The following is a 22,204-nucleotide window of genomic DNA, read 5'->3' on the forward strand; positions in this document are numbered from 1 at the left end:
TATAACATCATCTCCTAGGGTGGGTTAATTCTATCACCCACTCTACAGATTTGCTGCTTCCAGTTTAGTTCTCTGAAGGCCATCTTGTTTCTAGGTTATAGGGTCATCTATTGTCCCCATGCATTAAGTCTTGAAACTCTAAGCACAATTTGAAATTAAAAATAGTTAAATAATTTAAAAATTGGGGAAAATTCTTACAGAAAGTAGACATGTAAAAAGTTTCTCCCTTTATTATCTTTATTGGGGAAAGCTTCTAGAAGGCTGCAAATAGAAAAGGCACCTAAATTATATTATCCAGACAGCAAAAGAAGAATATCCAGGGCGCCTGGGTGGCTCAGTTGGTTAAGCGACTGCCTTCAGCTCAGGTCATGATCCTGGAGTCCCAGGATCGAGTCCTGCATTGGGCTCTCTGCTCGGCAGGGGGTCTGCTTCTCCCTCTGACCCTCCCCCCTCTCATGTGCTCTCTGTCTCTCTCATTCTCTCTTGTCTCAAATAAATAAATAAAAAAAAAATCTTTAAAAAAAAAAAGCAGAATATCCACAAATAAGCAGAAGATACATTTTACACTTTCTTTAGGTGCAATTTCAAGAGTTGTGGATTAATTCCATTGCAGACAACCACTGCTTTAGATCTACAGCACACAGGGCAGTGTACGTAAAGCAGTAACAGTAGAAGATTTCCTTTCAAAGAGCTCAAATCTAATTCAAGAGTAAAACATACAAATGATTCTGAAGTTATTTTCAAATTATCAGGAATGATAAACAATGACTGAAGATAAGCCAAAGAGGTGAAGCCTGAAAGACATTAATAATAAAAACGACAATGATGATGATGGCTGTCATTTACTGAAGTCCTGCTATGAGACGCCACCTACGGTGGTACTCTTAATATCTACACTTTACAGATGAAGAAACTAAGGTTCAGAGAGGTCTGTCCAAGATCACTTGGCTAATCAAAAGGAAAATTATGGCTCAAATCATTCCTCCACATGAGCTGGGCAAGGGTTGGGGGAGGGGAGGAATCCAGAGGAAATGGAGTGAACAAAGGCACTCAAGGACTACCAGGCTGATTTAGGGAGCAGGCAGTGGAAGGGAGAGGGAAGGAGTCAGCTGGCAGCTGAGAGGAAGACGGGGCTGAGAGGTTCTCGTAAATTTAGCCCTTCGGAGCCGATTTGAGAAGCACACAAGGATCAACAAGGGAGAGCGGTTCTCTTCTCATACAGCATTTTGCAGACCTAGAATCTAAAGACCTGGTGGGAAATGAAAGTCTTTGCAACCAGTAGTGTCATTAAAGAACAGTTGACATTGAAGATTTACCCATCATCTAGGAGGTGCCTAGATAAACAAACAAAGATATGAGCAAGACAGTAACAGTTTGGTGTAAGTGCTATGAATGCAACAAACAGGGTGACAACAGAGTAACTGGGGCAGGGGAACAAACTTTAGATAGGGAGATGTTGACCAATGTACCTTTCAGCTGCCCCTCTTCACACAAATAGCAAATATTAATGAATCTCAGTAATTTTTTTCTGAAATATTTAAGAGTGAAATACATATATATGAAATGTACTTCATATATATATATATACACAAATATTCTTTAATAACATGAAACTACGGGGTGCCTGGATGGCTCAGTTGGTTGGGCGACTGCCTTCGGCTCAGGTCATAATCCTGGAGTCCCGGGATCGAGTCCCGCATCTGGCTCCCCGCTCGGCGGGGAGTCTGCTTCTCCCTCTGAACCTCCTCTCTCTCATGCTCTCTCACTCTCTCTCTCTCATTCTCTCTCTCAAATAAATAAACAAATAAATAAATAAAAATCTTAAAAAAAAAAACCCACGAAACTACAAAGGGGTCTCATATTTTTACAAGAAGTGTTCCCTCTTGTAAAACTAGCTGTAAGAAATGTGCCCTTGAAAAGCATCAAAAAGAATATAAACTGAATTCAAAGTCCATGATTTCATAGGGAAGTTTCCAATTAGAAGGAAATATTTGGAACACATTTTGAAAGACTTAGAGAATGGTGGTGTTATAAGGCAATGTTTTCATTTCAAAATACAAACAGAGTCTGAAAACTGGCTTCATTAGAACATTTGTTAGTGAAGGTTGTGCTGTTAAAGAATGAGCCCAGGGTATCTGAAATTCCTACAAACTCCAGAAAACCCAGTGCCCTTGTAGCATGTAACCTAAAGGAAGTCGGTTTCCTAAAAGTGGAACACCTTCAGATGGATGCCAGGTGCCCCATGCTCAGAGAGGACAACATGAAAGGTCACAGATGTGAAAATTACAGTGAATCAGTAAGATTCACTCAATATTGATAGCAGATCCTCAGGACTCCAAGATGGAGTCATCCATACCAGTGAAGAAGCAGCAGCTCGTGGTGGTCAAACTAGGAGACCTGCCAAGCTGGATACTGATGTGGGATTTCATCCTAAAGGCACTGCTGGAGCATTTCAAAGAGGTTACTGCTGGTATTACATCAAGTATGTCAATGTGAAGAAAGCAGGTGTCCTTGGGACTTCTATGGTGCTGGGAGCTTATATGCTTTTCTTTCTTTTTTTTTTTTTTAAAGATTTTATTTATTTGACAGAGAAACAGAGGGAGCACAAGTAGGCAGAGCTGCAGGCAGAGGGAGAAGCAGACTCCCCACTGAGTGGGGAGCCTGACGCAGGACTCGATCCCAGGACCCTGGGATCATGACCTGAGCCGAAGGCAGATGCTTAACGACTGAGCCACCCAGGTGCCTGCTTATGTGCTTTTCAACTACTGTCATCACTACAAGGAACTCAAACATGAGTGGCTAGGCAAGCACCACTGAAGAGGGCCCAGTGTGGAGGCACATTCTGCATTCCTGACCATGACCCTTGCCTGGCACCCTTGAGTTCTTTCATATTCTACTTTAGAATTAACACTCAATAAAAGATGACTTGTACATGGGAGAAAAAAAGATTCACTCAATCTTTCTTTCATTAAAATACTACTACTAACCCAACAACAACAACAGAAAAAAATTATGGAGCAGAAGAGGCTATACTATGGGGTTAAAGTAGTTTAAGCTTTGGGATGTACCGCCCCACCTCCAACCCCCACATTTGCATGGCCCTCTTCCAAGAACCTATAAGGGGCCCTAGCAATGTATTTCTCCAGATCATATGTTTTTGAAAATTTAGAGAAAAATTTCAATTTTCTGAAAGAGGGGCTCCTATATTGTATAAACTTCAGGCTCCAAACCCTGGATCCTCCTGATTGAATGCCTGCCTTGTACTACACACTATACTCAATGCTGGAGATACAAAGATGAACAAGGCTTGCTCCCTCCTGGGAAGAAGCTTAGTGTAAAACAGAAGCAAGAAAAATAATTGCAATGGGATACCTGCTTGGTTATGGATTGTGCAATGGAAACAGAAGCCCAAGGGATGCTCTTTTGTTGTTGTTATTAATCTATTCATGAACAATTTAAACTTATTGAATTTCTTTTTTTTTAATTATGAAAGTCCATTAAATAATCCAACAATACAGAAATGTAGAAAGAAACAGTTAATAATCTCTGTAGAAATCTTTATTACCCTCGAGGCCCAATGAAATGCCACTTGGGTCATGAAGCTGTTCACTCCAGGCTCTTTTAGGTGCTTACATCTTGTAGCATGCATATGACACTTAGAGTAACACAGGAACTTGGGACAGTCAGGAGAACTGAAAGCACCAAAAGTATTCAGGTAATCCATAAGGTTTGCATGTAAGAACATACATAAGGAGATAAGCATGGAAAAAGAGGGGCCAGAGAGTGGGGCTTGGAGTTCTGGGTGAGGTCCTCTAGACTCTATTCCAGATGGGTTTTCAGCAGAATATTACTATAAATAAGCACTTCTATTTATTTATTTATTTATTTATTTATTTATTTATTTATTTATTTATTTAAGAATTTATTTATTTATTTGACAGAGAGAGACACACAGTGAGAGAGGGAACACAAGCAGGGGGAGTGGGAGAAGCAGGCTTCCCGCCGAGCAGAGAGCCCGATGCGGGGCTCCGTCCCAGGACCCTGGGATCATGACCTGAGCCGAACAGCAGATGCTTAACGACTGAGCCACCCAGGCGCCCCTAAGCACTGCTTTTTAGAATGGCAGTTGTGAATGGAGCAGAGTAGGCCGAGTGGAGATGGGAAGAGCTGGCTGAGCCGTTAGGAACAAAAGGTCCTAGAGTCTGGTTCAGTAGTAGCAGCAGAATGAAAAGTAAGGAATGGGCTTAATAGACAAGAGGGAAGAATCAGAACTTCAAAACTGTTTTGCATTTGGTAGTAGGAGGCATAAGAAGGAGCCTTGCATTACTCTGAGGTTTGGTGGAGAATTAGTAACAGTAAAAATTAGTAAGAACTCAAGAGGAAGACTATCTGGTTTTGGGAGGAAGATGGTAAGTTTGCGCTTGGTCTCATTACTTCTGAGATACCAGTAGGTCAAAAAAGTAGAAATGTCTCATTCTTTGCTACTCAGAGTAAAGTGTGGTCCACTGAGCAACAGCATCAGGACCCCCTATGGATTTATTAAACATGCAACACTCCAGGCCACAGACCTGCTGAATCTAATCTGCACTGTAAATCTGCACCTGCCAAGTCCTGGGATCTAACTTGGCCCCAAACTGCTGAGGAAATCACCAAACTTCCTCTCCCCTGGAGGTTAAAACTTCTAAACTTTAGGGCCTGTTCTGTAGATGTGGCTGGTACAAAGGAACTGCAGAAAAAAACAGATGCGTAAAGTGGCGTGGGACCCTTTGAAGACTTCTGCCCATAAAGTATACCAAAGCCAAACAAACACCTGTGGGCCACGTGTACAGTGGGCACAGCCCGCTGACTCATCTGCCCATCCGCCTGTTGCAGCACATAGTTTCCTCTGTATTCAGAGAAGTGATAGTAACATCAAAGAGAAACTAACATACGGGGGTTTTAGCGAACTTGTCAAATTGTAAGAATCTGGGTAGACACAAGAAACGAGAATTGGAGTAGAGTGCCAGAACTATAAAATCAGTATCTCACTCCTCAAAACTCTTTATAAATGCTGATGTTTCCTTGTTAATCACATAAGTCAATGCCTCAAGTTCACCACAAGACAGACAACTGTGTGTAAGAAATCACCTCCCAATCTCACGAGAGAAATAAACGTAACTATGACATTTTCTAATATCCAGTTTATACAAATGCATAAAAAATCTTTTCCTTTCCTTTTCAGCTTCTCTGCTAACTAGAAGAGTATTTATGTAATAATGCAATACTGCCTTTTAAACTCGGAATATGATTCGACATGTCAGTTGAATGGGTTAGGAAGTGGACTCTAAGTAAAATAATGCTTGTAACAGCATTGTGTAACCAGTAAAGACCATACCACAGTATGCTACTATATTACCATTAGATATACTCAGACTAGTGACCTAATGACTCAATTATTCTGAGCACCTATCTTATGCCAGGAATTTGGGTAGACACTTTACATGTATAAACCCTTTAGAAACACCTTAAAATCTCAATTGCACAGATTTCTTGGACATTCATATTTGCTTGAAATCTTCAACAAAAGGGGAAAAAATTAAAAGTGACCCTCATTTGTCGAAGGTGCAGAGGCAGTATGTTTACCAACGGTGTGAATTTTACAAGAGGCTCTAAATGAAATGTCACTGTTCCATGGGCATGGACTGCTTCACTCAGTATCAGAACTACTAAGACAAACCATATGACATTGCTGTCCGATGTCAAATTGGCATTTAGCAATCAATAATTGGCCAAATATTGGACTTTCATATGGTTCAGCTTATACTATAATTAGGTAACTTCTTTTGGGCCAACCTATGCTGTAAGTAGACAACAAAGTGGAAAGTAAAGCACAAGGTGTACATCTAAGATTGTTTTCTTTCATGTGGTTGGTTTTCAAAGTACAGACATCTCTCTAATGCTATTGTGACAAGGACTCTTACTGACAACTCTGAAACTTGACTGCCAAGAAAGAACTGAAATTTCACGATGAGCCGCTGGTTAGAGTGTCCTTGTCTGATAATTGCTCCATCATCAGAGAAAAAGTGACAGATAGTGTGACAGGATAGAAATCATCTCCACTGAAAAAAACATTTTTTGTTTGTTTCTTTAGCTGACTGAAAATGTACATGTGATTTTTCATCTTACTGATTATACCTTCTTTGAACTGAAACTCTAAAAACCTAAAATGCAAAGACCTAAGGGTAAATGGTTATCTCATTGTTTAAAATCTATTGCCAAAAAAGCTGACCTGACACAAATAAGAAGCTAACTGTGTTATTTTCAAGATGTCTTATTTCATGTAATCAAATACTGAATGCATGGCCAATTCACGCCTCTGGCCTTAGGGCTAATTTTGTATCATGGCAGGATAATGGGATGAACACGTTCTCCAACAGTTACAGGGAAAAAATACATTGTTATCTGGGAGGTTTTTTTTCTTTTGAAGATACTATATACATCACATTTTAAGTGATCTTATAAAACCTTAAATGGTCAGACAAGGGCCAGCAGAGTAAGGTAAAATTTATTTAACTCACCAATTGCAAAATCCTCCAAGTAGACTATTTCCAAGTTAAAAAAGAAAGAAAGAAAGAAAGAAAAACAGGAAATAAAAAATGGGTGACGTGGAGGAGGGGAATGGGCAAAATTGCCCAAAAGTGAGAGATACAGGCTTCCAGTTATGGAATGAGTAAGTCATGGGAATAAAAGGCCCAGCATTTGGAATATAGTCAATGGTATTGTAATAGTGGTGTATGGGGACAGATGGGAGCTATACTTGTGGTGAGCATAGCGTAATGCACCCGAAGCTAATGTAACATTGCGTGTCAACTATACTGAAATTAAAAAAAAAGTGACAGGGCCCCTGGGTGGCTCAGTTGGTTAAGCCACTGCCTTCGGCTCAGGTCATGATCCTGGAGTCCCAGGATCGAGTCCCGCATGGGGCTCCCTGCTCAGCAGGGGGTCTGCTTCTCCCTCTGACCCTCCCCCCTCTCATGTGCTTTCTCTCTCTCAAATAAATAAATAAAATCTTTAAAAAAAAAACAAAAAAAAGGGCGCCTGGGTGGCTCAGATGGTTAAGCGTCTGCCTTCGGCTCAGGTCATGATCCCAGGGTCCTGGGATCGAGCCCCGCGTCGGTCTCCCTGCTCCTTGGGAGCCTGCTTCTCCCTCTGCCTCTCTCTTTCTCTCTCTGTCTCTCATGAATAAATAAATCAAATCTTAAAAAACAAAACAAAAAAAACCCCAAACAACAACAACAACAACAAAAAAGTGACATAGGTTAGTGGTTATATTAGTACAAGACATGAAAAATAGCATAGCACTAGATATAAAGTAAACATTCAAAAATTTTAACAACTATTGCAATGACTACTAATACCACCATTACTATCACTGTAACTATTATTATATGTGCAGAACTGCCTTTGAAATAATAGTTCATTTTATTTTATTTATATATATAAGGTCTTAATTTGGTTTCAGATTTCTTTAGTCCGGTCCAGAGAGTAAATAAGGATTTTTTTTTCCCTAAAAGCAAGAAATTATAAAATTAATTATGTATGCAACACATTACCTTACATGTTGTGATAGTCAATTTTCATAGCAGAATTTGTACAAAATTGGAATCTGAAAACCTGCATTTGAGTGTGGGCTCTGTCACTAGCGCTAACCAAGGAAAAGTTGCTTAAAGACCATGAGCCTTAGTTTCCTTATCCACAAAATAGGGCCAGCCTGTAGCAACAGTAACAGCTAACTTTCAGAGTACAATGCTTCTTCCTTGCCAGGGACTTCTCCAAGCATTTTACAGACATTAACTCAGCTACTAATCCTTCATCTAATGTCTAGCATTAACTTAGTGAAAGGGAGATTGTGTTGGTCAGTCTCCATTTGGCCTCCACCACTTGCCCTGCTCTGCCAGGAAGCTGACCCTGTAGATCAGTCACTGGGGCTCCACTGACACCAGATTTTTCAGTTCAGACAGGGGGAGGCATCAGGAAGTGATGAGAGGCTGGGAGGAGAGAAAGGCTGGGGTATTTCTTCTCCATCTCCTTCTTGATTAAGCAACCCTGTTCTAATTTGTGTATGTTGTGGTGTATGGGGGTGGGGTGGGGATGGGGTGTTCCCCAAGACTAAATCTCCTGTCTTTTCCATGGCTTTTCTCACTGGGTTCAGTAAAGGCCATGTTCTTCTTCAGCCTCTTAGACCCCTTGGTAATGACTTTCTGCTGTTGCCTGTCTTCCCCAACATCACTCTTTTGTTTCCTTAAATCCCTTCCCACATCACCGCAAGGAATTCCTTCATTAAAGTGTCTTGATTTGAAACCTATGAGTGGAATGTTTTTTCTTGCTGGGACCCAGACTCTTAGAGGGATTTACTATTTTAGCATTTCAGTCAACTACTTGTTACTTAGTACAGGGGTACTAAGTACCCCTTAAACAGTGTTTTGTTTTGTTTCATTTCACTTTTAATGAATTGGTATGTTAGGAAATATGATCTTGGATTTCAATTGTTTTAAAAAACTAAAAGGTTTGCGGGCGCCTGGGTGGCTCAGTTGGTTAAGTGACTGCCTTCGGCTCAGGTCATGATCCTGGAGTCCCGGGCTCGAGTCCCGCATCGGGCTCCCTGCTCGGCAGGGAGTCTGCTTCTCCCTCTGACCCTCCCCTGTCTCATGCTCTCTCTCTCTATCTCATTCTCTCTCTCAAATAAATAAATAAAATCTTTAAAAAAAAAAAAAAACTAAACTAAGGTTTGTTTCTAATTTGAACTAGTTCAATTTTTTTTTTTTAAAGATTTTATTTATTTATTTGACAGAGAGAGATACAGCGAGAGAGGGAACACAAGCAGGGGGAGTGGGAGAGGGAGAAGCAGGCTTCCCGCGGAGCAGGGAGCCCGATGCGGGGCTCAATCCCAGGACCCTGGGATCATGACCCGAGCTGAAGGCAGAAGCTTAACGACTGAGCCACCCAGGCGCCCCTAGTTCATTTTTTTTTTTTTAAACAAATCTCTTTCATTTGGCTCACACTTGAGGGAAAGGGTATAAGGGTATCTGGGATTTAATTAATTAATTAATTTATTTTTGAAGATTTTATTATTTGTCAGAGAGAGAGCACAAGCAGGGGGAGCGGCAGGCAGAGGGAGAAGCAGGCTCCACACAGAGCAAGGAGCCCCATGCGGGACTTGATCCCAGAACCTGGGATCATAACCTGAGCTGAAGACAGACACTTAACTGCCACCCAGGCGTCCCTTGGATTTAATTTAGTTCTGGAGTTCAACAAATTAGTCTGGTATAACCAGTTGATGGTTCATGGTTTGGTCTGGTTCAGGTTCAAGCATAAAACCCTAAAATACTGGAAAAGGTGAGTTGAATTAATTGGTTTCTCTGAGTGGAGCTAATGCATACTCTAATTATGGGGATGCATTCCTACAATGGTAGAAACTCAAGGTCATCCTAGTAATAAAACAAAGTTAGTGATTCTCACTTAATGGCTCATCAGCCACTGGATTTCCCAGTGTCTATAGTCCAGCTTCCTAAATAAAATTGTGACAAACTGTATACTCATGTTTTCTTTCTTTCTTTTTTTTTTTTTTAAGATTTTATTTATTTATTTGACAGAGCTAGAGACAACGAGAGAGGGAACACAAGCAGGGGGAGCGGGAGAGGGAGAAGCAGGTTCCCCTCTGAGCAGGGAGCCTGATGAGGGGCTCAATCCCAGGACCCTGGGATCATGACCTGAGCCAAAGGCAGACGCTTAACTGACTGAGCCACCTAGGAACCCCTATACTCATGTTTTCTAAGTACTATTATGCCTCTCTTCTTTTTTTTTCTAAAGAATTCTCTTTTCAATTAGATCAGTATTTCTCAAAGTATAGGCCCCAGACCATCACCTGGAATTTGCTAGATGTGCAAATATTTGATCCCCATCCCAGATCTACTACATTGGAAAATGTGGGGGTGGGCCCAGCAATCTGTGTCTTAACCAGCCCTCCAGGTGATTCTAATGCCCAATAAAGTTTGAGCACCACTGAATTAGATTATATATTTCTTGAAGTCAAATTCTATCTAATATTTCTATGTTGGAATTGGACTCTGCCCAAAGATCATGTTGATATTATTAGCTTCATGTGTGTGACAAGATAGCAGGGGCAACTGATGAAGTGTCCAGAGGCATAAGTGACAGAGTCAGTGTTTGATCTGGGGCAATCTAACTCCAGAGCTTAGCTTACCGATCACAACACTAGAATGCCTCCCTAATGGTCACACAGAGGCAAGATATGAAGCAATATGACACTCTGAGCAAAATCTGAGAAATAATATTCCTGTAAACTTTTTAACCCTCCAACATCCTTAATATGAGAATGCAATACACATTTAGAATAATATATATTTGGGGCGCTTGGGTGGCTTAGTCGTTAAGCGTCTGCCTTGGGCTCAGGTCATGGTCCTAGGGTCCTGGGATCAAGCCCCGCATCAGGCTCCCTGCTCAGCGGGAAGCCTGCTTCTCCCTCTCCCACTCGCCCTGCCTTTGTTCCCTCTCTCGCTGTTGCTGTCTCTCTCTCTCTCTCTCTGTCAAAATAAATAAATTAAAAAAATCTTTAAAAAAAAGAATAATATATATTTGCTTCATTATTTTTATCCAGTAGAAAAAATCAAGATGGAATTTTGTTAATATACATCTAAATTTTCAAGCACAAGTCTCTGGTTATCCTGTAACTTGATAAGTTTTTACATTTTTGCTCTTGAAAGCCAGTTTCTTTGCTTAATGAAAACCAGGCAGAGCTGTATACACCAAGCACAGCTACAGTCTGTGATAAAGCCATGGACACTTAGTTCTAAGCATTCCAAATGTGTTTAATTGTATCTTCTGGCTTTCATATTTTTCTTTCTCTAGGACAATCGGTCTGTTTTAGTTATACATGTTTTTGTTTTTGTTTTTCCCCTGGAGCCAGATCTCATAGCTTCCTGAGAAAAGCACAAAATGGACAGGAAAAGCATGGATAGGAGTAGGTGGGGTTGATTTCTAATCTAGGGATTCCCTTAGTCGGAAATGAATGATGTTTCACTACACAGGCACATCTTCAATCTCACAATGAATAATGTATAATGGTTTAGAGAAAGATATAATAAAAGATCCCTATGTTCCAAAGCCAGTAATTTAGGCGTTATGCTAGTTCCTCCCTCTCTCGCCCCCAAACACAATCTGTCACAAAGCCCTCCCGGTTCTAGCTGCCAAACCATTCGCAAACCTGCCTTTTCTTTTTCAGTCTCATTACAACTGCCTTAATTCAGGACCTACACTCTTTGCTGGTCTTCCTCTCTCCTGCTCACCTTTGCCTTTTTGTCACGACAGCGACACTTTTCTTAATGTCATGTTGTTTCCCTATTTTCAGTGTCACCAACAACCCCTCCAACACCCACTTGATTAAGTCATTAACAGGAATGCCTTCTACCTCTTCCTGTTGCCTGGACAATATTCCAGCAATGTGCTGTACAAACCAATCTGTTTCATACTTTCCAGGCTTTGCTTCCCAGCCATTTCCTCTACCTAGAATTCCCTTTCTCCTCCTCAGCCAAGACAGCAATACATGGCATTTCTTTCAAAACATAGCTCAGAGGGAGCTGTCTTAGCCCCAAGATCAGGGACTTCTCTGTCCCTTGCCATCACTATGCCTTGTACATGATCTCACAATTCATCACTGATTATTTTAGTTATTTATTTGTGTGCCTTGTTCAGTTAGGATTTCCAGACATTGTACATAACGCCTAACATGGAATAGGACACATAACTTAAGGATTGATTGCATTCCTCAATATTGTATAACAGTCTTTAGCTATGTTAAATGATATTGGGCATGCACACAACTTGAAAAGTTTTTAACTCTCATGCAAATGTTTTCAAAAGCCAGATGCTTGGAACTGAAACAGTGTTATTGCCTCTGTCACCTATAGCATTTGCTCATTCTTTGTCTTCAGTCATGAAGTGCAAAAAATTATTTCACCTGGGGCGCCTGGGTGGCTCAGTCGGTTAAGCGTCTGCCTTCGGCTCGGGTCGTGATCCCGGGGTCGTGGGATCGAGTCCCGCATCGGGCTCCCTGCTGGGCGGGAGCCTGCTTCTCTCCCTCTGCCTCTGCCTCTCTCTCTCTCTGACTTTCATGAATAAATTAAAAAAAAATTAAAAAAAAAAATTTCACCTACCACAAAAATCTTCTTCCTGTTGTTGGAGTTATAGTAGTATGGCATAAAGTAATCATAGAGAAAATTTAGCTGGTCAACCTATTTGCCTTATTCTGCTCTAATCACGTGTTTTAGGTTTTAGTCCAGATATGTCGAGGTGTGTCCAAGAATTTGACCTTGAAAATGAACTTGAACTGACTCAATTATTAGGTGTAGCTATTAACCTCAACAGTCATAAAAGTTTGAGATATAAAACAAAATGCAAACGTATTAATTAACAATAAAAGATACAGACATGTTTAGAGACCTTGCTATTCATATCCACTCCTGTCTTAAATAGGAGGTAAAATTAGAAATCAGAGGGCCACTTGTTGAATGTGGACTCATAACAAAGGGACACTGGCCAGTCTTATGAGACATTTCTTCCAGACCAAAAAAAAAAAAAGCCAGATGAAATATTCCTGACTTCACTGTAACAGAGTCCACTTACTCTCCAGGACCTGGACACACTGCATCTGGTAGGGTAAATGACTTTCTCCTGACCAGTGCAGGAGAAACACTACCAACTCTTCTGTTTGGGGAGATGAGTTTGGTTTTTCCCACTGCCTAGATTCTTGCAGTCTGCTAACAATTTTGACTTGTTTTGTTTTGTTTAAGACAGGGCAGAATAAATAGGTGACCTCAGAACTCCCCCCTTGACAGTTTGCTACTCAGCCTTTTGTCTTGGCCTGGCCTTGTTCTCCTAGTTATGATTTTTACTTCCTCTCAATCACCTTACATGTAGATGGGGGAATAAGGCAATCACTCTGGTAAGACTTGGATGGTCGCAGTTTTCTCAGGCATTCAGTTACAACCGGTTTCTTCTATAGAAGACAGGTCTTATCTTCCATATTTTTATACTTTCCGATTTTTGATCCTAGGCAATAGCATTCTGGAAGTACCTCACAGTAGTTCCCTAGATAGTGACTCGACTCCACACATGATGGTTTTGACAACTACAGTCCCAAGATAATGTTTTGAAAAGGAAGAGGCAAAATTAAACACAAAGAGCTGAATCTTTCTCACACTGACCCTCCAAAACATTTCTCTTTCTGCCTCAACTCAAAAGCAGATGGGAGGTGACCTTCATAAAGTTATATTGGGTAGAAGAATTACTCACTGCCAGAGGCTAGTAGAGAGGCTCTCTGTTCACATCATCTCCCCTGTGGTTTCCCGCAGTCACAGAGGCTCAGAAGAGAGTGTGTGTACAGGTATTCTCTGCGTAGCCCAGGAGTTGACTTCATTTTTTTTTTTAATTCTACTCTTGGGATGACCGACTTCTTGTCCAAGGTTGGCCACAATTATTCATGGCCTTGAAGGGCATAACTTGTGCATTATCTGCATTATGTTTCACACCTGTATAAGAGAGATAAAAAAAATACTTGGTTTTGATCTACTATATAGATACAAAGCAATGTCAGCTTCTCAGAAAAAAGAAATTATTCAATGTATTTTTTTTAAAGATTTTATTTATTTATTTGCCAGAGAGAGAGAGAGCACAAGCAGGGAGACCTGTAGGCAGAGCAGGCAGAGGGAGAAGCAGGCTCCCCACTGAGCAAGGAGCCCGATGCGGGACTTGATCCCAGTACCCTGGGATCATGACCTGAGCCGAAGACAGATGCTTAACTGACTGAGCCATCCAGGCGTCCCTTCAATGTATTTTTTTTAAAGGTTTTAATCCTAGTTGCTCTATTTTGGGCACTTTTCTGAAATGTGATTCCAATTATTTATATAATACAAAAAAAAAAAACCCTAAGCTTCTTTCAGTATATGACTCACAACTCACTACCCACACACAACTTTTAAAATTATCTTTACACAATATTAGCATATTTTGGTGCTTAACTATACTATAGCTGGCCACTTAGAAATCTGAACACTCTCCGTTGTTCCTGTGAGGAGCATTTGTTTTGGGGACCCTTTTCAATAGATTCATTCACCCTCCCACCAACGTAGATTCTTGATTCTTCCCCCTCCTCATCATAAAATACTTAGAAAGGTTGCTTATACGTCTGTATAAGCATAGGAATGATATAAAGAACACTAGAGAAAAGGGGCCTTAAAGAAGTTCATGAATTTTACAGAGTACATTGACATGTAACACATGAATAGCAAAATAAAGAGAGTAAGTCACTATAAAAAAATTAGTAGATTGGATTGAGATTGTATGTTTTAGGGATAAGCGTATTTAGGGTTCATAAGAAGAGATGAGGCAGCTAGGACTGACTTCCCTGTGTGAAATGGGTGGCAGTATAAACCAGGTAAAGGGATGGGTGTTGCAGCCAGATAGGCCTGGGCTCACAGTCCGGCTCTCCCACCAACATGCCACATGACTAGAGGGCTGACCACATCCTTTGGACTGTTGGCATTTAACCAATCTAAGCCTCCATTTCCTCCTCTGTAGAATGGGGTTACTAATACCTTCTTCTTTGTTGATTAAATGATATAAAGCACAGAGAAGTACCAGGCACAGTACCTGGACTTAGCGAGAGCTCAACAAATAGCTGTGTTTTAAAATACAATGCTTTCTATTTATTCAAAGAGTTTTCAGATAAATCATCTCACTTGATCTGGACATCAATTTGGTAGAGAAGATGACCAGGTATTACATATCCCTTACAACCCCCTATACACACACATTCATCTTCCAGTTGGATGAGGAAACAGACACACAAAATGGAAATGACTTGCTTAGGCTTAGTAACTGCATCAGCACAAAAACTGGTCTAGAACTCTTTTCTACCCTGTCTCACCAAATAGGAGGCAATCTATCTCAGTTCCAGACAGAGTGGCACCATATATGCAATTACTGTTCTCTGACCAGCCTAGGAAAACTTTATAGAAAACATGAAAAATTTCAAGAACTATTTGAGTGGAGAGGAAAAGGTGACTCTTAGATGAGTGAAGGTTTGGTGCTTAGCCCTGCTTGGGGGAAAAGCTCACCAGGGGTATATTCTAAGGGGATGGATCCTCAATATATGGCTGACAATAGTAGAGTTATATCAATTTCTTCTGCAAGTAGGACATTACCCACTCAGAACTGTAGTAAAGACTTACTCGGTTAAAATGCATGAAGGAATTTATATGTGGAGCTCTTACAGAGCTGAGATTCTGGAAGTAAAGAAAGTGGAAAAATTATGGAGCTCCATTCTTTTTCCCTTTAATATATGCTATCCCAGATTCTGTAATAATTCTTTTATTAGATTACCTGAATTTATGTTACGGATTCACTCAAGTTAATAAGCATCCATTTTTAAGGAACACATAGTTCTGAAGTTTACTTATTGACCAGCCATTTATAGATTATTATGTTGTTTAGGGGCGCCTGGGTGGCTCAGTCGTTAAACGTCTGCCTTTGGTTCAGGTCATGATCCCAGGGTCCTGGGATCGAGCCCTGCATCGGGCTCCCTGCACAGCAGGAAGCCTGCTTCTCCCTCTCCCACTCCCCCTGCTTGTGTTCCCTCTCTCACCGTGTCTCTCTGTCAAATAAAAATAAATAAATAAATAAATAAATAAATCTTTTTTAAAAAGTCCTAGACTAATATGTTGTTTAGTCAGATTGCTTTCCTAACTTTTAAATGACACTGAGGAAAAACTAGAATCAGTTTGGCAAGGAGAGGAGGCAGATAATTAGAGGGTAAAGAGCAATTTGGGGTGTATACAAAATTGGGTTTAATTAACTAGTAGCTGCCCAGGTAATCTAAAAGCCCAGGACTTTTAGGGCTGAGAGCTGCACAGAAGGAGACAGTAGAATCTCAAAATTATTGTATGGCAAAATAATTTTCCAGAGTTATGCCTATATCTAGAGAAAGCATGGAAATATTTTTATTCTTTATATTCCTCTTGTATAAGGGGGCCCTTATGCTTCCTGTAACCTTAAGGTATGGTACCACTCACTAATATCTGACCATATAATACTGACTACATATAATAAACAGATATTTTTGGGCTGGCCTGGGAAGTTATATTATTTCTATGGGAAAATTATTCCCAAGTTTTAAGTAAGCAGCCTACAAATGACATTTTTTAAACCTAGGAAGTGTCTGTTTATATTATACACATTGATATAGAATACCAATATTTTTAAATAAGAAAGAGGCAATTGTAACAGCCTTTATTCCTTAGCTCTCTCTGAATTGAGTACACGTCTTGATTTTCTACTGTTATTGACCAGTGTGTTTACAAATGTAATGAAACAGTAGTAGAAACTGATATGTTTTACATATTTTTAAGGATAGCTCCAATTGGGACACCTAGGTGGCTCAGTCGGTTAAGCGTCTGCCTTGGACTCAGGCCATGACCCCAGGGTTCTAGGATCGAGTCCCACGTAGGGCCCTGTACTCAGCAGGGAGCCTGCTCCTCCCTCTGCCTGCAGCAACCCCTGCTTGTGTGCTCTCTCTGACAAATAAACAAATAAAATCTTAAAGAAAGAAAAAAAAGGACAGTTACAGTTGTTTAATTGCGCCAAATTGGTTTAGAGGAATTGTTCAAAGTAAGAAGACCATCCTTTGAAAATATTTAATGTTTCACAAAATAGACTGCTGAATAAAGTCATATATTTTAAAAAATATAGACAACAGTACCTATTGTAATCCGTGCTGGTCATCAAACTATCATAAAGATATATGATTTCTTTTTCTAAATACTCCATTTTTCTGTATTTGCAAACCTGAGTGAAAATCCCCAAATATGCATGGCACCAAATTCAGTACAGAAATTTTCAGAGCAAATGACATTTATTTGGCATTACTCTTATCCTTGCTGACCTCCTTCATTTTTCACTGAATTTAAATCAAAGTTACAAAATTTATGAGTTGATCTGAGCCAGCTTCTAAAGTATCACATTAACACTGAAGGCATTTAAATACAAGGATTTAGACCAATACATCATCACTCAGTACATTTCAGGCCTCTCCCTGTTCATTTTAGTCCAGGTTACCATTATCTCTTACCTGGCATTTTGCCTCTGAAATTGGTTTCTTTGCTTTCCCTGTGCCATCTGCAATCAAGCCCCAAGACAGTGGCCAAAGCGATATTTTTAAATAAATTAGATCATGTCACTTTCCAGCTTAAATTTCTCCTGGTGCTGCCCATTGCAAAAAAATAAAATAAAATAAAATAAAATAAAATAAAATAATAAAATTCAAACTTCCTCCCATAGCCTATCAGGATCTACACGACTTAGTTTACCTTTTTTTCCTGGTCCTTCTTCCACTCATTTCTATATTCCAACCCCACTGGTTTCTCTGTGTTTCTCAAGGAAATCTAGTCTGTCCTCTACCCAGGTCTTTGGCACTGTAACTTCCATCAGGAATGTCTTGGCTCTTGGATTTCACAAATTTGGATTCTTTTCTCTCTTTAGATCTTAGCCATTCCCTGCTTGTCTCTGTAATGTTGCCCCAAACCACCCAGTTCCTCTTTAGAATATGATCCTGTCTTATTTTCTTCATAGTTCCTGCTACTAGCTACGACTATTTTGTTTATAGCTCTTTCTCTGTTTGTCTTTCCTCCCCGCTAGAATTTAAGCTCTATGAGAACCAGGATCTTGCCTGGTTCTTAGACACTCTCACTGAGAACTGTTCCTGGTGCATATAGTTGTTACTTAATAGTAGTTGAACTCATGGTATTTTAAACTCTTATAAACTATATTTTACAACAGAAGGAGATCTTAAATATTGCAAAGTACCATCTTTTCATGTTATGGATAATAAATTAGAGCAGAGAGAGAGGAAAAGACATATCTGGTAAGTTATAAGACCAGTATTAGAATCCAGTTCTCCTGACTCCACAGCTGCACGCGGCCTCTCCATTATAGCTAGTTGCCCTGCATTTTCCTAGTTGCCTAATTCTTGAGCTAGCTTGATCATATTTCTTCCTCTTCCTTTCTTATACAATTTTTTCTAAGCTATTGTTTTATCTATTCATCACTGTTAACATAATTCATTTCTTCCTGAGGCTTACTAGCTTTATTATTAACTCCATGAAGTGCTTTGTGATGTTAGTTATGAGAAATATCTTATGAAAATAAACCATAATGTGAAAAAAGCCAGTCTATAGCAGTACTGCACATAGTGCGTGTAACAAAGGCTCAGTTGTGTTGTTGCAGGGAAGAGTCAATAATTAGTAACACATTTCTAAAGGTCTCTCTTGCATAATTTTTGTGTCCAGATGTCTATGACATTTGGGTTCTAAAATAGAGTTCCAAATACCACACATTCATGCACATTTTCCAAGAATAATTGGATGATTTTTTAATCTTTCTATTTAATAAACATCAGGACTAAAGATGGGCTACTTCACAATATCAAATTTATTCATTTTAAACATCCGTTTTGATGTGGAAAGTGTTTGGAATAAACACAATTAAGAGTGCCCAATTGTAAATCTTTTGAAGTTTTTGTTCATGATATGTCTCTTCCAACTGCTAGTAGTGTAAAAATGGAAAGTAATTTACATAAAATTTTTCAATTCACATGTTCTTGGAGATTAACTATTTTTTCCCCAGTCTTATTGAGAAATAATTGATATATATCACTGTATAAATTTAAGGCACACAGCATGATTGTTTGATTTACATACATTGTGAAACAATTACCACAATACGTTAACATCCATCTTCTCATATAAATACAGTAAAAAGAAAGAAAAAAAGAAAACTCTTAGGATTTACTCTCTTCACAACTTCCCTATCTATCACACTGCAGTGTTAGCTACAGTCATCATGTTGTACATTACATCACTCGTACCTATTTATCTTATAACTGGAAGTTTGTACCTTTTGATCACCTTCCTCCAACTCTCTCTCTCTCCCTCCCCCTAGCCTCCTCCTCTGATAACCACAAGTCTAATCTCTTTCTATGAGTTTTGTTTTGTTTTTAGATTCTACATGTGCGTATACAGTATTTGTCTTTCTAGGTCTTATTTCACTTAGCATATAGTGCCTTCAAAGTCTATCTACGTTGTCACAAATGGTAGGATTTCCTCTTTTTTTTTTTTACTTTTTTAAGAAAAGATTTTATTTATTTATTTGACAATGAGAGAGAGCACAAGCAGGGGGAGTGGCAGGTGGAGGGAGAGGGAGAAGCAGGCTTCCCGCTGAGCAGGGAGCCCGATGTGGGACTCGATCCCAGGACCCCGGGATCATGACCTGAGCCAAAGGCAGTTGCTTAACCAACTGAGCCACCCAGGTGCCCCCCTCATTTTTTTAATGGCTGAGTAATATTCCATTGTGTGTGCCTGTGTATCTATCTGTACATATATGTAGAGATATATATACGTGATACAACATCTGTATCCATTCATCTATTGATAGACACTTTTTATTTCCATGCCTTGGCTATTGTAAATAATGCTGCTGTGAACATGGGGGTGCAGATTTCTTTTCAAGTTAGTGTTTTCACTTCCATTGGATATATTCCCAGAGAGATTAACTATTAACAATTCCCATGAAACCTTTGGAGGATCCCCATGGCCTGGAGTATAAAGTCCAAGCGCCCTAATACAATACGAGCTCCCTTTCTTGCACCTGGCCCTGACTACCTCTCGAGCTTCAATAGTTTCCACTCCTCCAAAGTTTATGCTTCAGGAACAGTGAGCTGCTTATAATGCCTGGAACACAGCGAAATAGTTCTTGTTTCAGTGCTTCTCGTCTTTGTGCACGCTGTGCCCTTTCTTTCCACTTCTCCCAGTTTAGCTCTATGCACCCGTTAAGTTCCAGTTTGTGTGCCACTTCCTATAGGAAACTGTCTCTGATGCCCTCCTGAGAGCATAACTCCCCCACTGGACTACACTGAATTATAACTAACTTTATGCACGTTTCCCATTGGGTCACGGACTACCATGGGAAGCTCAACTTTGTCTCTACAGCATCTAGTAGGAGTTAAAGAAAGTTAAATAAGGCTTTTACATAAGTACAGAAAAAAGAAAAGCAAAAGTTAGACTTCAGTGATTGTTAGGTGCACAAAAAACCTCAATTAATTAGAACCAACTAACTACTTAAATTTACTGGACTTTTTGAAGAGAGATTTACACTGCTTATGTTTAAAAAAGTCTCAGGAAGAAAATGTTTTTACCAAGGATCTCTTATAAATGAATGAAAGAATGAGAAGACAATTTCCAGGGTTATGTCCTAGCATACGCAAGATTTAGCACAATCTTCTCAACCTTCCACATCTATTCCAGTGGCCACCAATCCTTGGAGAACTGGGGTTCCTCAAAACTATTTAAAATAATCTCTAATCCACTACTGTAGTCTGACTATCTTTGTATGTATAATTCAATAGTGATGCTATGTGAATATTTCTAAATGTTGAGATTAATAAAATATAAACCCATGAAAAGCAATACCTAATTCACAGACCCAACATCGTATATATTTTTCCAATCCAGTATTCATACATTCATTCAATAAATATATATTGAGAGCCTGGTATGTGCCAGGCCATGTACTAGGGATTCAATAATGAACAAGTTAGATGTGGCTCCTGCCCTCAAGGTGTTTACAGTCTAGTAGGAAAGAGACAACATACAAACAAATAATAACAAATTGGGTGAGCCCTATGAAAGGAAAAACTAGGGGCTATGTTAGGAAAAATCAAAGAAGGCTTTTCCAGGAATGTGACTTTTAGACTAAGCTCTAAGGTCTATGAAGCAGCCAGCCAGGAAAGAGGTGAGAGAATAGCATTCCAGACACATCAGCATGCGCAAAGGCCCAGCCAAGTAATACTCTCAAGTGTTTGAGGACCTCAAATAAGGCCAGTGTGGATACAGCATACTGGGCAAGGAGCAAGGTGGAGTTGGAGAAGTAGGCAAGACCAGATCACTCAGTATGGGACATTATAAATATGAGATTTCCTTCTAATCACAGTAGGAAAAAAGTGGACAGGGTAGGCCACTCACTGTCTATCTAAATTACTAGATACAGTGAGTGCTAACTTATGCTGCATGTAAATAAGCACTTAATTGTGTTTCCCAGATACTCAAGCAATATTTCTAAAAATAATTCTTTCAAAATACAGAAAGAAGGGCGTCTGGGTGGCTCAGTCGGTTAAGCATCTGCCTTCAGCTCAGGTCATGATCCCAGAGTCCCGGGATCGAGCCCCATGTTGGGTTCCCTGCTCAGCAAGGAGTCTACTTCTCCCTTTGCCCCTCCCCCTGCTCCTTCTCTCTCTTGCTCACTCTCTCTCAAATAAACAAATAAATAAATAAATAAAATAAAACAGAAAGAATACTGGCATACTGAACCGTTTCCTAAAATATGATCTATTTATTCTAACAGATCTAGTCCATAATGTGTTCATAGAAGCTTGGACCATCGCAGCACCCTTCTCAACAAACCTTAAATAAATATCCACAGAAAAAAAGGTGTTATTGAAATTAGGACCCAAGGGGCAAAAATTTTTTCTCTTTAACTCTGGGCACACTGGTTCCAAATGGCAACATTTTATCCAGTTTGTTATTGTCCTGCCATGAGATTTCAAAAGGGGTATGATCTGAGATAGAGCTCATAAGGAAGGGATACATTTAGCTAGGGATGGATGTTGCTGTCTTCATACTTGAATTCCAGAAGATCACTATATTGTTTGCTCTAAGCTTATCCTCATTGTTTATTTTCACATAGCTGACTTTTTGTGCTTCCAAGGTATTCTCCCAAGTGAGGGGGAGGCTATGCTTCTATATCCTTTTGTGTTTGAAGGACAGTCTTAAATTTGAAATAAGAATATAGTGATCATAAACATATCTTAATGAGTCTCTATATAGTATTTTATGATTTTTAAGCACCTTCACCAATCTGTGAATGCACAGATCCTAAAACAGGAGGCATTTGCCCTCTATAGTACTTTGAGGAGAGATTGAGAAATCAGCTGTCAGTGACTTCCCTGGGGTCCCTGAAGCTTTGGTGATGTAAGCACTTTTCTTCATTGGGTTAAATTTAGGAGGAAAGAAAAATCTGCTGACTTTGTGTTTTTTATGGC

The 22,204-nt window shown here is 39.7% G+C and overlaps 1 long non-coding RNA gene across 5 annotated transcripts in view; it reads right to left on the minus strand.

Annotated features, from left to right (window-relative positions):
• Nucleotides 1-22,204, minus strand: part of LOC118014954 — a 93,755-nt gene that overhangs the window by 34,944 nt on the left and 36,607 nt on the right. For all 5 annotated transcript variants that reach the window (XR_004680452.1, XR_004680455.1, XR_004680454.1 and 2 more), the window contains one exon: nt 13,351-13,586. This is a non-coding gene — a long non-coding RNA (uncharacterized LOC118014954). The remainder of the gene's footprint in view (nt 1-13,350; nt 13,587-22,204) is intronic.

Source organism: Mirounga leonina, unplaced genomic scaffold, assembly GCF_011800145.1.
Source record: "Mirounga leonina isolate KUSES-001 unplaced genomic scaffold, KU_Mleo_1.0 Mir_165, whole genome shotgun sequence".
NCBI classification, from domain to species: Eukaryota; Metazoa; Chordata; class Mammalia; order Carnivora; family Phocidae; genus Mirounga; species Mirounga leonina.